The following is a 15,662-nucleotide window of genomic DNA, read 5'->3' on the forward strand; positions in this document are numbered from 1 at the left end:
ATTTTAGCTTCAAAGCCTAAAAATGATTTCAGCTCAAAAATATCTAAACCTGAAGACAATCAAAGAAGAAATATCTGAGTATATCTAATAAAATTATTTCAGCTGATATGAGTTTTAAGGTTACAAATTTTATATATGCTAATAGAGTTATATATTTTCATTTCCATGTATGTTTGAAAATGACTCTAAAGAGCGTAAAACACCATACGAGGTCAAATTAGAATGGGAGACCGTTCCTTCCTCCCTTCCTTCTTTCCTTCTTCTCTTCCTTCCTCTTTTCTTTTTATTTTTAAATAATTATAAACTTACAGAAAATTTTCAAGTAGAAGACAAAGACTCTTCTTTCCCTGAACCATTTGAGACTAAGCTGCTGACATGACGCCCTATCACACCCTAAATACTAATGTGCTTTTCTCACAAACAAGGATATTCTCTTTCTTTATCCCGATGCCACCACCAAATTCAGAAAATTAACACTGAGGCCTTCCTGCCTCTAAATCTCCAGAGCCCGCTGGAGTTTTGCCAATCATCCCAATAGCATCTTGTGTAGAGAAAGGAGCCTCTGAATCATGTGTTACCCTGAGGCATTCTATCTCTTTCCTGGTCAGCCCAGCACAGTTTCTCAGTCTTTCCATGCATTCCATGACCTTCACAGGCTTGAAAAGAACAAGATGGCTATTTTATAAACTGTCCTTCCATTTGGGTGTGTATGACACTTCCTTGTGATTAGATTCAGGTTATGCATTTTTGCAGGAATCACAGAGAAATGAGGGTGTGTTCTCACTGCAGCCCATCATGTGGTGAACAGTGTTTGTTGGTTCCACTACAGTACTTACAGTGTTCACTTTGACCCCTTGATCCCTTGATCCATTACTGTACTGAGGATGTTCACTTTGATCCCTTGATTCAGGAACTGTCTGTCACACTTCTCCACTGTCTTACTCTTTTCTTCTACATAATTTTGAGGGGAGAGACTTTGAATCTATGCAAATATCTCATTCTTCCTCAAATTTTTGGTTTATTCCTTGATTTATTTATATCTATATGAATTTGTGGTTTCCTCTCTTTGAGTTATAGTCCATTGCTCTCAGTATTTATTTTGCAGCTAGTGATCCCTGATTTAACCTGTGGGAGCTGGTTTCTGTGTTCTTTTAATATATCCCTATTATTCTTTGAACACTTCTTGTTTTCAGGTACAAGAAGATAGTCTAGGCTCACTTCCATCTTTCTCTAACCCAGCCTGGAATTGGCTTTCCAAAAAACCTTAGTGGAAAATGGTATTTAGAAGCCAAAATCTAGGTGCAAAAAGTGCTTATTGTGGTATTGCAACTCCCAGGCTCTCTCAGTGGTCAGTCAAGACACACATATGTATGCATACACACACACACACACACACACACACACACCCCTATACAGACATACATGCACATGAGTATATATGTGTGTGTATATATATATATATAATGATTAGTTTTAACACCAACACCTCTAATTCCAGTCCAAGAGACAGGTTTTATCCGAGTGCTCTCCCTTTCCATATTGCTAACTCCCATCTCCATAGTGACAATCCTAGCCTCCATTATCCTTATTCTAGTTATTTATTCATCATTCCCTTTATACTAGTTTCTTGTTGCTGCTGCAACAAGTTGCCATAAACTTAGTGCCTTAAAAAAGCAAAAACTTATTTTCTTACAATCCTGGACATTATAGGTCTACAATCAATGTGCTTCTTTCCTTCTGGAGGCTTCGAGAGAGACACGCTCCAGAGGGTACCTGCACGCCTTGGCTCAGGCCCCTTCTTTGCATCATCCCAGCCTCTGCTTCCATCCTCCCATCTCCTACTCCTGACTCCAACTTCCTGCCTCCCTCTTGCAAGGACCTTGTGATGGACCCACCTGGAGAATCCAGGATCGCCTCCCCGTCACAAGATCCTTACTTAATCACAGCTACACAGTCTCTGTTGCACAGGTAACATTCATGGGGTAAGGGACGAGGACATCTTTGGGGGCCTTGTTGCCCCTTCTTCCACTGGATGTCCTCCTCACCATGTCTGGGCCCTGAGACCCCCTGCAGGGCTGTCCTATGAGAATATCCTCCTCCCCCCATTCTGAGCCTCCATGGCTTCCATGTGGGCCCCACCTAATCAATTTAAGACTGTATTGTTCAGGAAGGAAAAGGAAGAAAAGGGGCAGAGCAAGAACCTAGTTTCTAATACACTTTCCCTACAAATTATTAACAACTGCTTCCCAGAGTTTCTATTGAAAGTTATCTTTGCTTCTATAGAAACCTTACCAAAGAAGTGAACCAATGGTCCTCCTGCTTCTTTTTTTCCTTAAAAGTCAGGAGGCTGCAGTTGGTATTCTTTGTTGGTAATTGCCAGAAACCCAACTTAAACTAGTTTAAGCAAAAAAGAGAAATTTATTGGCTCATGTAACCAAACCAGGGCAAAGAGGGCCGAGAGCTGGGCTCAGAGATAGCAGGAACCAGGGCTCCCACAGCATCAGGACACTTTCCATTTCCCATCTCTGCCTCTCTCTCATCTTGGATGCTTTCTCCCAGGCTGGAATCAGGGTGGAAAGCTGCTTTTCCAGTTAATAACTTCTTAGTTTCATCGCTAACTGTAAAGAGAGACTTCTCTTTCCTAACACCAGCTTGAAAAGTCCCATTTCTGACGCAGATCAGGAGTTACCCCTTAGGTCAACCATTGTGGCCAAGGAGACTAGGTCAGTTATGAGTGAAATGGTCCTGCCCCATTTTGCATAACCAGAGCACATTTGAAACAGACATTTGGGTGGAGAAATTACCCAGTCTCATGCCTGTGCTTGGTAGAGTGAAAAGATTCTGAATGTCAGGGAGGTTGTAAGGATGTGTAGTTTACAAGAGACAGAAGACTTGGGGAAGCAGCAAAGCAGAAGGACCAGGTTCATGTATTTGAAGAGCTGTCAGGTGGAAGACAGAAGATAATTATTTCCAGAACCAGTGATGGATGCTGTCTCAATATGTAGAGGGACTGTCTATCTCAAATGTAGATAAGCTGCCTTGCTGTGGATGTCTCATAAGCTTGGCAACCCCACTATGGGGATGTGAGGATTTGGATTCAATAGGATTTTTAAAGTCCCTTCCAAACTTGACACTCAGTGAGAACCTGTAATGCCTATTTATTTATTGCCTCTCAGCTATAGATTCAACCTTTTTGTTTATCCTGTGAAAATGGATATGATCCCTTTTAATATTTTTACTTTGCCAGTTATCATGATGTTCAGCTTTGTGGGTGGAGGGGGCCCGAGGGAGCCCAAAGGAGGCAGGAGGAAGCATTTTGCTTCCCGCAGCACACTTGGGTTGTTTTTAGCAGAAATCTGGTGCTTTTGTTATACAAAACCTGGGTAACCTCTGATGAGACACTTCTTCATGAACAGCTTTCCCCAGAACCCTAGAGCACAGGGGTCTGGTGAGTCCTGATGGGGCATCACTGTAGCAATACCTCTGCCACCAGGGAGCCCTGGCTGTGCCCTCTGCAGTGAGGTCTGGGTCCCAGCCCTGGGGGTTGTGGCTGCTCCTTATATCTGCCAGTCCTGTCTTCTTTAGAGTTCTCTTATGTCTTACTAGTCATCCCTCCTTACTCAATCCTCTGTTTTAGTTAATAATTCTTTGCATTAAACCTCCCCTGTTCAAGTTGCATGCGGCTTCTCTCTCCCGTCTGGACCCTGATCAATTCACCCACCTCGTTACCCATGATGACTTCCTTGATCCCTACCTTTAAGAATTCGTCAGTCCCTCAAGGATCCAGAGAACTTTTACCTAGATCTGTAGGCACAGGCCTCAGTCATACTTCACTTTATTTATGTGAGATGCACAAAGGGTTAATAACCCCTTGAGGGTAAAGGAATGTGTCTTACTCACCTGTTTTCCCAGAATGGAGGAAGGGAAGAGGGGTAAGTATCACTATCACCTGGGGGATTTTTTGAACCACACTTTCCTCCTTAAGTCCCACTGAAGCTTCAGCCCACCACGGACGCCCAGCTGTAGCTCAACATTGCTTCTTAGGACACTGTGTCCTGCCCCTAGAAACAGAAACACTCCAGGAACCTCAGTCCTGGACCCTATCTAGAGATGGTACAGAGACTGGATATGAAAGAATTTTCTGAACAAAGCCCCACACAAATGGAATAACAATGCAGGACAAATTTCCCAAAATGTCTGGAACAAGTTGAGATGAAATAATTAAAATATCACCAAAGAAAACACTTTCTTTTTCTTAAGTCTGTATTTTTTTTGAAATAGTTCCTATTTCCTTCACTGTATCAGATGCCTACAAACCAAACTGCCTCTTTCCAAAAGCCCAGCATCTGAACACAAGCCTGGGGGAAGGGAGGGATGGGGGTAGGGGGGAATCCCATCCCCACCTGCAGAGACAGTTCTGCAGGCCTCTGACTAGCCGTGTTTCGTGGGCTGGGCCACTTTAAGTGCTCTCAACTACTTCCAAGGATGAGGCGTTTCTTTTCCATCTCAGATTTTAACTAGGTGCTTCTCTATCTGTGCCTTCATTTATTGAACTTGGGGTTCTGTTCCAAACAGCCGGATCATTTTCCAGCTTCTCCTTGACTGAGACCCTCAGGAATCTGTTATCTCGCTGTTCTGGTTCTTCTTCATTGCCTTCTCTATGTCTTGGTCTTTTTGGCCTCAGGCAGAGTTCTCTTTACAGGACTATAAGCATAAATGTGCCACAATGTCACCAGTGGCTATCTTGGGAGGTGGGGTGTACGTGGTGCCAAGATCTTCCACTCAGTCCTTAGACCGACCCACCATCACTGTCTCCACCTGCTCTCCACTGGGAGGCTGACCCAGTGGACACAGCCACAGGCCCCTGGGCACTCCGGGTCCACAGCAGATAGGGGAAGATCTCACCCTGCCCTCCCACCCTTACCCCGGGGTGCTTCCAGACCCACCATTACCAGGCAACCCTACCTCTCCTCTGTGAGGGTGGATCTGGTGTTGTGGGGTCTGGAGCTGATGCAGTTTGTGTGGTCCCTTTCAGAAAAAGAACACAGGATTATGACTAAACACACCTGTGCCACTCCAGACCTCCAAGCCTGGGGAAACGCGCCAAAGGGGAACTTGAAATCAGAATGGGAAGAAACATGCATTGCCTGCTGGTGGTAAAATGTGTCCCTTCTACCTATGTCCTGAAAAATTTGATACCATAAGTCTCATCAGGGGCCCGAAAAGGGAGAAGCCTGTGCAAGTGGCCGGCATGAAGTCCCATGGACATCGCCATGGCCCCTCTGCTTCCAGCTCCAGGACCCTCAGTGCTGCAGCCCTGCTACCCCACCTCTTCCAGTCCCCGTACCCACATCTTGGTACATGGCCCTTTGTAGACAAGCTAACCTCATGGTGTCATTACAGTTTATCTTTTCTAATTTTTCAACAATAGCAGACATTTACATTTTTTCCAAATAAAAATCACCTCCAAAGGAGAAGTTGTTCTGGGGTCACCATGGCCCAATGCCATCGGCATGATGCAAAGAATAGAACAGAGGAGGAAAAGACTGGAAGGAAACACACCGGAACTCTACAGGGGTTTTCTTTGGGCTCTGGGGCCGATGTTAATGTGTTCCCTTAGTTCTGATTTTACTAATTTTCTCAATAGTTCACCATGTAAAATAGAAATGAGTTAAATAAACTGTAGGTCAATGACAGGCAGGTGGAATCAGTCCTTTCTCTATCCCCAGCCTTTGTCCTGTCCCATCGCCCTGACACAAACCCACAAAGACATGAGTCCTAAGCCAGTGTCCCCTACCAGGGATGTCTCTGATGCTTTATATCTCATTCAGGATTTCACAAAGCATGTTTACATCTTAAAAGATCATCACCACTTTGCTCTGAGAAATCTTGAATCTCCCCCACAAAAATGTAAATACTCTGAATCAAGGTACAAGATGGGAAACCCTGCAGAAAGTTCCATGGGGTTGGGGCGGTGAGAGTTTCCGTTACTAAAATGGGAAAGAGGAGAGTTTGAGTGTAAGGAGCAAGGCCAGAGTCCAGACACAAGTACCTAAGTCCCACGGCAGGATGGGACCAGCGGGCTGACCAGATGCTGGGTTCTCTGAGCTACGGCCATGGTCTCTCCAATCCCCCTGGACGGGGCCACTGGCTCAGAGGCGGGGTGGAGTCCAGCATCCACGGAGGTCCCAGCTGCAGGAATCAGAGAACCAGGGCCCCAAGCTTCCAAGCAGATGGAGGCCTGGGCTAAAATATAAATCTGTACTGGCTGACACTGAAAAGGAGAAGTATTGTACATCATTTCAAACAGCCTAAAATATATATTGTTGTTTGGAAATATTCCATTTTGCCTTTTAGAAGCCATCATTCTGTGGATTAAGGGGTTGGGGGCAGGGAACAGGCGGACAGTCCCCACAAGGTCTGTTTTGACTTTGGGGTCAGTTAGCACATGCATGGGGGTGCCAGATCCCATTCTCCCAGAGATGGTGCACTTGGGGAGGGAGCTGGCAGCACGGCCCCCTCATGTCAGTGCATGACAGTGCACCCATGTCTGAGGCCTCACAGTTCCATGGGGAAAAGCTTTCCGAGTTCCCCGTGGGAAGCCAGAAGCACATGTTCCTTCCTGCAAACACATGGCTAGCCTTGGGGGCAGCCACCTTCAGCTCAAAGTCAAGGTAGAGTTCCTGGATGCCTGGGCAAGGGGCTTCCCCAGCCCAGGAGAGGGGCACGAGGGTTCTGGGGCATGAAAGTTCAGCCTCCTGGCAGGGCCCAGGTGAGGAGCCCTGATGCTCTGAGGATGAAGTGGGAGCAGGGTGCCAGTCAGGCAGCCCCTTGTCATGGTACCCAGGCCCCTCTGAGGTCAGCCCTCAGGTGGGGTGTGAGGTGCAGAGGCGGGCAGCACTCTGTAGAAGAAGGCGCCAAGGGCAGGTGCACCTCCAGTGCTGAGAGACCAGGGAAACCACGGTGGGAACCCACATGGGAAAGAAGAATCTGTCTCCAAAAGAGGACTTAAGTACAAGGTAAAAGCTTAGCAATAAGACGCCAGATACGGATAGATGTGACATGTGGAATGGCTTTATTTTAACAGTAAAAGTATGATGGCAGCAATAAGTAAATCCTTACTGAGCATCAACTCTTTGACAGAGACTTTTTATTTATCTCTGAACCCTGGGAACAGCCCTGCAGAAAGTGTTAATATACCCATTTTACAGATGGGGAAACTGAAGCTCAGAGAGGCTCCATGCTTTACCCAAAGCCTTGCCCAGCTCGTCAGTCTCTGGCCTGGATTAGGGAGACTGAGTCACTTGCTCTCAGAGAACGCACGTTGTCTGGAGCTGGTCTGGGGCTGCATCTCACCCTTCACATGTGGCACTGGCCCAAAACAAAGCTAAGTTGTCCCCCAGGCATGGATTTCCTCGAAAGGTAATGCCATCAGTCAACACATATTTTACTGCCCAATGATATGAAGAATGTTGACTCACCAGCTGCAACTGCATCACTGGAAACTAGACGTTATCTCTAACCCAGCTTGGCAGGTCAGCACACTGGCCTGCCAGATGTGTGGGCCCCAGGGTGCCACCCGCCCCCCACATTTCCTGCTGGGACCTCGTCTGGCAAAGCAGTGCCCCTGCCTCAGCATCCCAGCCCATTCCACCCCAGCCACAGACACGAGGAAGGATATTATTGCTTTCTCCCCCGCACCTCCCACACTGCACAGCCTGCCTAGGGAAAGCCAAGCCCTCTGGTGACCACAGGGATGGGAAAGGACAGGGTACAAAGCAAGAACCCACATGGCTGTGGCTTGGCTGCCTGCTGCAGAGCTGGAGCCTGGGATTATCTGCTTTCAGTGTGCACTTGTCAAAAGGCCAGTGAGCATCCCTGGTAGACAGTGCTCTGTCTGGTTAGACAGTCCTCGCCAGCAGAGTCACACCACACAAGATTAGCTCAGGGATGTGGGTCAGGTGGAAACGTCCTCAATCACATTAGAGAAATGGGTGATTTGCAAACACTATTTTCAGTGCTCTGGGAATAAGCGGATTGTTTCCTGGTTCACAGCCAATTGTCTTCTATTGAACACAAGACATAATGTCCACATTCAAAATGCACTCCCCAGGGATGTACGGGGAATGCATCACAATAATGGGCACCTGCCACAGCTCTTCAGGCACATGGGTGGTGGCTCATTGCCCTCCAGGTGTGGCATGGGCTGGGGGACCATGCACCATACACCAATCTCCTGACACCAGCTGGGACCCTGCTCCTGTTCTCACACCCAGAACTGCAGTCAAGGGAGGAGGATGCTGCCTTGATGAGTATCTTCACTCCATTATGATTTTGTTAAAAATGAAATCACTGGGAAACCTACTGGCAGCATGCTCCCATGGGATCCAGACCCAACTGTTTGTAGAGACATCTCATGGAGAAGAGCCCTTGGGCGGGATGGACCCTCCAGGGTACTGTGTGTGGGGACCCCGAGGATGGAGGATGGGAGCCTTCTGTCCATTGAGGAGGAACACAGGGTACCTGGAATCACCCTCCAGGCAGGAGCAAGGGACAGATGACATGCCCAGAAGGGTGACTGAACAGAGACACATAAAGGATAATGGGCATGTTTACAGTCACCAGCCGGGGACTGTGAAGCATACAGGGCCAACAAAGGTGGAAGCGCCCCCTTTCTGCAGCCCCTCAGGCCTGAAGGGTCAGGTCAGGGGTAAGAAGGGAACCTGGAGCAGGCAGAACTAGAACAGGAAGAGAGGGTTGCTTCATGGAAGTCATGGGCTCAGACCATCCGCCCACAGACAAAAAGAGAGCAGGAGCAGAAACACCTCAACCTTTCCAAAGCATCTCAACTCAATTTTATTGCAAAAGAGAAGAGTTTATCTCATTTCAGATCAAGAGAGTTTGTCGAAATTTGTCGTGGGTTCTTAGTAACTCGCTAAAGCTGTCTCACATTTCCTTCCAAAGTTGAACTAAGATACTTAAGGCTCTCTATTGAATTAAACAATTCTAACTGGTGACCAAAAGCTGCTCAAGTTAGAGTTTTAAGAATAGCATATGTGTGCCCTTGCTGTCTGCCTTTAGGTAATATATTCCAAAATGGAAATATGGTCTCTTTAGATATCTATAAATGATCTAGTTGGCAAGAAACTCATCCAGTAAGTATAAATCACAATTACATAAATACTGAACCGTGCTGATGTGAATTTTTATTGGCCATTATGTCAGAAAAAAGCTGACATCTGCAAGTCTCCTCAGATAATACTCTCCAGCCTCTCCGTGCATGTCATATAGAACTCCATTCCCACATAGAGCAATGGCTCTGTCCAGAGGTTTACAACGTCCTCTCTGCTTCCTCATGCTGGATTGGTTTGCTCAAGCAACATGAGAGAGGAGACAGGGTTAAGGGGTCAGGTCAGGGACCTCCATACACAGCACCACACCCTCCTCAAGGAAGTTAATTAGGGAGGTGGTGAATAATCTTACCCTCTTGGTCTTGGTCCCACTTAGAGGGAGAGAAAATGCTCCCCAGAATTCATGACAACAGGCCAGACTTATGTGAGTTTGGGGGCTGATTTTGTCTCATTTTTGTGGTTCAGAAGTTAGTTTGAACCACAAAAGTTAGTTTGAAGTAGACCATCACTCAAGACCCAGACTGAAGTAAACACAAATCTCTCTGGAAGACAAATCTCTCAACCCAGGACTCAAAGAGTTCCCTGAGACAAAGACCACTGATCATGTGCTCACAACCAAAATAAACTTAGAAAAAAATCACAGAACACATAAGCAGACAAAGCACCAGGAATGCTAAGTGAATAGAACAATAAACAGACAGTGGAATTGTTGGGCAGAGAGAAGAAAATACAAATGTAGAAAAACGTAGACATGGAAATGGAAATGAGAAGTGAAAAGATAGGAAGGGCCAACAGGAAGGTCTAAGAAGTCTGATGGAAATTCCAGAAGGAGAGACATAAGAGAATGAGGATGACACAATAATCAGGAAAAATGGTTCCGAATTTTCCAGGATTGATGAAAGACACAAATCCTCAGATTCAGGAAACACAACAATTCTCAGGCAGAATACATACAAAGAGCTCAACACCCAGATATATTATTTAAAAACTTCAGAGCACTAAACACAAAGGAGAAGATCTTAAAAGCAAACCTAGAGAAAAGACAGAGTATCACAAAAGAATGGCAATTACATGGAAATCTGACTTTTCAGCTGTAATAATGGAAGTCAGAGCCAGTGAGATAATTGCTTTAACAAGCTCAATCTAGAACTCTTGATCTAGAATTGTAAGCCCAGGATAATTATCTATTAAGAATGAGCTCAAAATAAAAATCTTTTGTAACCAAATATCATCAAGTTCACCTGTTTAAGTGCTTTCTAGTATATTTATACTTGTGCAACCACCACAAAAATCCAATTTCAGAACATTTTCACCATCCCAAGATATACACTAAATTTTAAATTTAGTTTCTATTCAGCCATAAAAAAGAATGAAATTTTTCCATTTACAGCAGCATGGATGGACTTGAAGAACATTATGCTATGTGAAAAATGTCAGACAGAGAAAGACAAATATTGTATGGTATCATGTATAGGTGGACTCTAAAAAATACAACAAACTAGTGAATATAACAAAAAAGAAGCAGACTCACAGATACAAAGAACAAACTAGTGGTTACCAGTGGGGAGAAAGAAGAGGGGAAGGACAATATAGGGGTAAGGGATTAAAAAAGGGTTATTATGGGATTAAATGAAATCATATGTGTGAAAATTTTGAAAATTGTAAAGCAGTATAGAATTAAAATTTCTTAATTAAAAAAATAAAAATTAGTTTCAAGTATTCTTTTCCCAAAAAGCATTTGACAATAAAATATCAACTACATATATATACCGTCAAAAATTAATCTTTTGTACTATCAAAACATTGAGTTTTTCACCAGCACATCTTCCTTAAAGGAACTTCTTTGAAGGTTCTATCTGTGGAATAAATAAAATGATCTCAGGGAAAAAGATATAATATTCAAGAAGAAAGAATAAACAAAATAATATAAATAAACTTATTTATAAAACAGAAACAGACCCACAGACTTAGAGAACAAACTTATGATTACCAGGCTGGAAAGGGGGGGAGGGTCCAGAGAATATTTAGGGAGTTTGGGTTTGACATGCATACACTGCTACAAGTTAAAATGGATAACCAACAAGGACCTACTGTACAGAACAAGGATTAAAGATTTACTGAGCTCTGCCCACCCAGCCTTACCCAGCACCAGTCCCTCACATCAGGATGTACACACAAGCCTCTTAGATAGCTTCCTCCACAAGAGAGCAGACAGCAGTATCAAGCAGTATCAGCAGTATTTCATTCTGTGGAACTGAAAACCACAGCCACAGAAAGATAGAGAAAGTGAAAAAGCAGAGGACTTTGTACCAGATGAAGGGAAACGAAAAAACCCCAGAAAAACAATTAAATGAAGTGGAGATAGGCACCCTTCCAGAAAAAGAATTCAGAATAATGATAGTGAAGATGATCCAGGACTTTGAAAAAAGACTGGATGCAAAGATCAAAAAGATACAAGAAAAGTTTAACAAAGACCTAGAAGAATCAAAGAACAAACAAACAGAGATAAACAATACAATAACAGAAATGAAAAGTACACTAGAAGGAACCAATAGCAGATTAACTGAGGCAGAAGGATAAATAAGTGACCTGGAAGACAAAATGGTGAAAATCACTGATACAGAAAAGAATAAAGAAAAAAGAATAAAAAGAAATGAAGACAGCCTAAGAGACCTCTGGAACAACATTAAAGGCACCAACATTCACATTCTAGGGGTCCCAGAAGGAGAAGAGAGAGAAAGGACCTGAGAAAATATTGAAAGAGATTATAGTTGAAAACTTCCACAACATGGGAAAGGAAATATCCAGCCAAATCCAGGAAGCGCAGAGAGTCCCAGGCAGGATAAACCCAAGGAGAAACACACCAAGTCACATAGTATCAAATTGACAAAAATTAAAGACAAAGAAAAATTATTAAAAGCAACAAGGGAAAAATGACAAATAATATGCAAGGGAACACCCATAAAGTTAACAGCTGATTTCTCAGCAGAAACTCTGCAAGCAAGAAGGGACTGGCACGACATATTACAAATGATGAAAGGGAAGAACCTACAACCAAGAATACTCTACCCAGCAAGGATCTCATTTAGATTCAACAGAGAAATCAAAAGCTTTACAGACAAGCAACAGCTAAGAGAATTCATCAGCACCAAACCAGCCCTACAACAAATGCTAAAGGAACTTCTCTAAGCGGGAAACACAAGAGAAGAAAAAGGACCTACAAAAACAAAAACAAAACAATTAAGAAAATGGTAATAGCACCATACATATTGATAATTACCTTGAATGTAAATGGACTAAATGCTCGAACCGAAAGACACAGACTGGCTGAATGGATACAAAAACAAGACCCATATATATGCTGTCTACAAGAGAACCACTTCAGACCTAGGGACACATACAGACTGAAAGTGAGGGGATGGAAAAAGACATTCCATGCAAATGGAAATCAAAAGAAAGCTGGAGCAGCAAAACTCATATCAGATAAAATAGAATTTAAAATAAAAAATATTGCAAGAGACAAGAAAGGACACTACATAATGATCAAGGGATCAATCCAAGAAGAGGAGATAACATTATAAATATATATTCACCCAGTATAGGAGCACCTCAATACATAAGGCAAATGCTAACAACCATAAAAGAGGAAATTGACAGTAACACAATAATAGTGGGGGACTTTAACACCCCACTTACACCAATGGACAGATCATCCACACAGAAAATTAATAAGGAAACACAAGCTTTAAATGACACAATAAACCAGCTAGATTTAATAGATATCCATAGGACATTACATTCAAAAACAGCAGAGTACACTTTCTTCTCAGGTTCACACGGGATATTCTCCAGGACAGATCACATTTTGGGTCACAAATCAAGCCTTGGTAAATTTTAAAAAATTGAAATCGTATCAAGCATCTTTTCAACTACAATGCTATGAGATTAGAAATCAACTACAGGAAAAAAACTGTAAAAAACACAAATACATGGAGGCTAAACAATTTGCTACTAAATAACCAAGAGATGACTGAAGAAATCAAAGAAGAAATTAAAAAAATACCTAGAGACATATGACAACAAAAACACAACAATCCAAAACCTATGGGATGTAGCAAAAGCAGCTCTAAGAAGGAAGTTTATAGCAATACAATATTTGCTGAAGAAACAAGAAAAATCCCACATAAACAATCTAACCTTATACCTAAAGAAACTACAGAAAGAAGAGCAAACAAAACCCAAAGTTAGTAGAAGAAGAGAAATCATAAGGATCAGAGCAGAAATAAATGAAATAGAAACAAAGAAAACAATAGCAAAAATCAATAAACCTAAAGGTTGGTTCTTTGAGAAGATAAATAAAACTGATAAACCTTTTGCAAGACTCTTCAAGAAAAAGAGGAAGAGGACTCAAATCAATAAAATTAGAAATGAAACAGAAGTTACCACAGACACCACAGAAATAAAAAGCACCATAAGAGACTACTACAAGCAACTATATGCCAATAAAATGGACAACCTGGATGAAATGGACAAATTCTTAGAAAGGTATAAACTTCCAAGACTGAATCAGGAGAAAATAGAAAATATGAACAGACCAATCACAAGTAATGAAATTGAAACTGTGATTAAAAATCTCCCAACAAACAAAAGTCCAGGACCAGATGGCTTCACAGGTGAATTCTATCAAACATTTAGAGAAGAGCTAACACTCATTCTTCTCAAACTCTTCCAAAAAATTGCAGAGGAAGGAACACTCCCAAACTCATTCTATGAGGTCACCATCACCCTGATACCAAAACCAGACAAAGATACTACAAAAAAAGAAAATTACAGACCAATATCACTGATGAATATAGATGCAAAAATCCTCAACAAAATACTAGCAAACAGAATCCAACAGTACATTAAAAGGATCATACACCATGATCAAGTGGGGTTTATCCCAGGAATGCAAGGATTCTTCAATATACGCAAATCAATCAATGTGATACACCATATTAACAAATTGAAGGATAAAAACCACATGATCATCTCAATAGATGCAGAAAAAGCTTTTGACAAAATTCAACATCCATTTATGATAAAAAAAAAAAAAAAACTCTCCGGAAGGTGGGCGTAGAGGGAACCTACCTCAACATAATAAAGGCTGTATACGACAAACCCACAGAAACATCGTTCTCAATGGTGAAAAACTGAAAGCATTCCCTCTAAGATCAGGAACAAGACAAGGATGTCCACTCTCCCCACTACTTTTCAACATAGTTTTGGAAGTCCTTGCCACAGCAATCAGAGAAGAAAAAGAAATAAAAGTATCTAGACTGGAAAAGAAGGATTAAAACTGTCACTGTTTGCAGATGACATGATACTATACATAGAAAATCCTAAAGATGCCACCAGAAAACTACTAGAACTAATCAATGAATTTGGAAAAGTTGCAGGGTACAAAATTAACATACAGAAATCTCTTGCATTTCTATACACTAACAATGAAAGATCCGAAAGAGAAATTAAGGAAACAATCCCATTCACCACTGCAACAAAAAGAATAAAATACCTAGGATAAACCTAACTAAGGAGATAAAAGACCTGTACTCAGAAAACTATAAGACCCTAATGAAAGAAATCAAAGACAACACAAATAGATGGAGAAATATACCATGTTCTTGGATTAGAAGAATCAACATTGTGGAAATGACTATCCTACCCAAAGCAATTTACAGATTCAATGCAATCCCTATCAACCAATGGCATTTTTTACAGAACTAGAACAAAAAATCCTAAAATTTGTATGGAGACACAAAAGACCCTGAATAGCCAAAGCAATCTTGAGAAGGAAAGATAGAGTGGTGGAATCAGGCTTCCTGACTTCAAACTATACTACCAGAATACAGTGATCAAGACAGTATTGTACTGGCACAAAAACAGACATATAGGTCAATGGAACAGGATAGAAAGCCGAGAGATAAACTATGGTCAACTGATCTATGACAAATGAACCAAGGATCTACAATGGAGAAAAGACAGCCTCTTCAATAAGTGCTGCTGAGAAATCTGGACAGCTACATGTAAAAGAATGAAATTAGAACACTCCCTAACACCATACACAAAAATAACCTCAAAATGGATTAAAGACCTAAATGTAAGGCCAGACACTATAAAACTCCTAAAGGAAAACATAGGAAGAACACTCTTAGACATAAATCACAGCAAGATCTTTTCTGATCCACTGCCTAGAATAATGGAAATAAAAACAAAAATAAATAAGTGAAACCTAATGAAACTTCAAAGCTTCTGCACAGCAAAGGAAACTATAAGCAAGATGAAAAGACAATCCTCAGAATGGGAGAAAATATTTGCAAATGAATCAACAGACAAAGGATTAATCTCCAAAATATATAAACAGTTTATCCAGCTCAATATCAAAAAAACAAACAACCCAATCAAAAAATGGGCAGAAGTCCTAAATAGGCATTTCTCCAAAGAAGACATATAGATGGCCAAGAGGCACATGGAAAGCTGCTCAGCATCACT

The sequence above is a fragment of the Hippopotamus amphibius genome, chromosome 8, assembly GCF_030028045.1.
Source record: "Hippopotamus amphibius kiboko isolate mHipAmp2 chromosome 8, mHipAmp2.hap2, whole genome shotgun sequence".
In the NCBI taxonomy this organism is placed as follows: Eukaryota; Metazoa; Chordata; class Mammalia; order Artiodactyla; family Hippopotamidae; genus Hippopotamus; species Hippopotamus amphibius.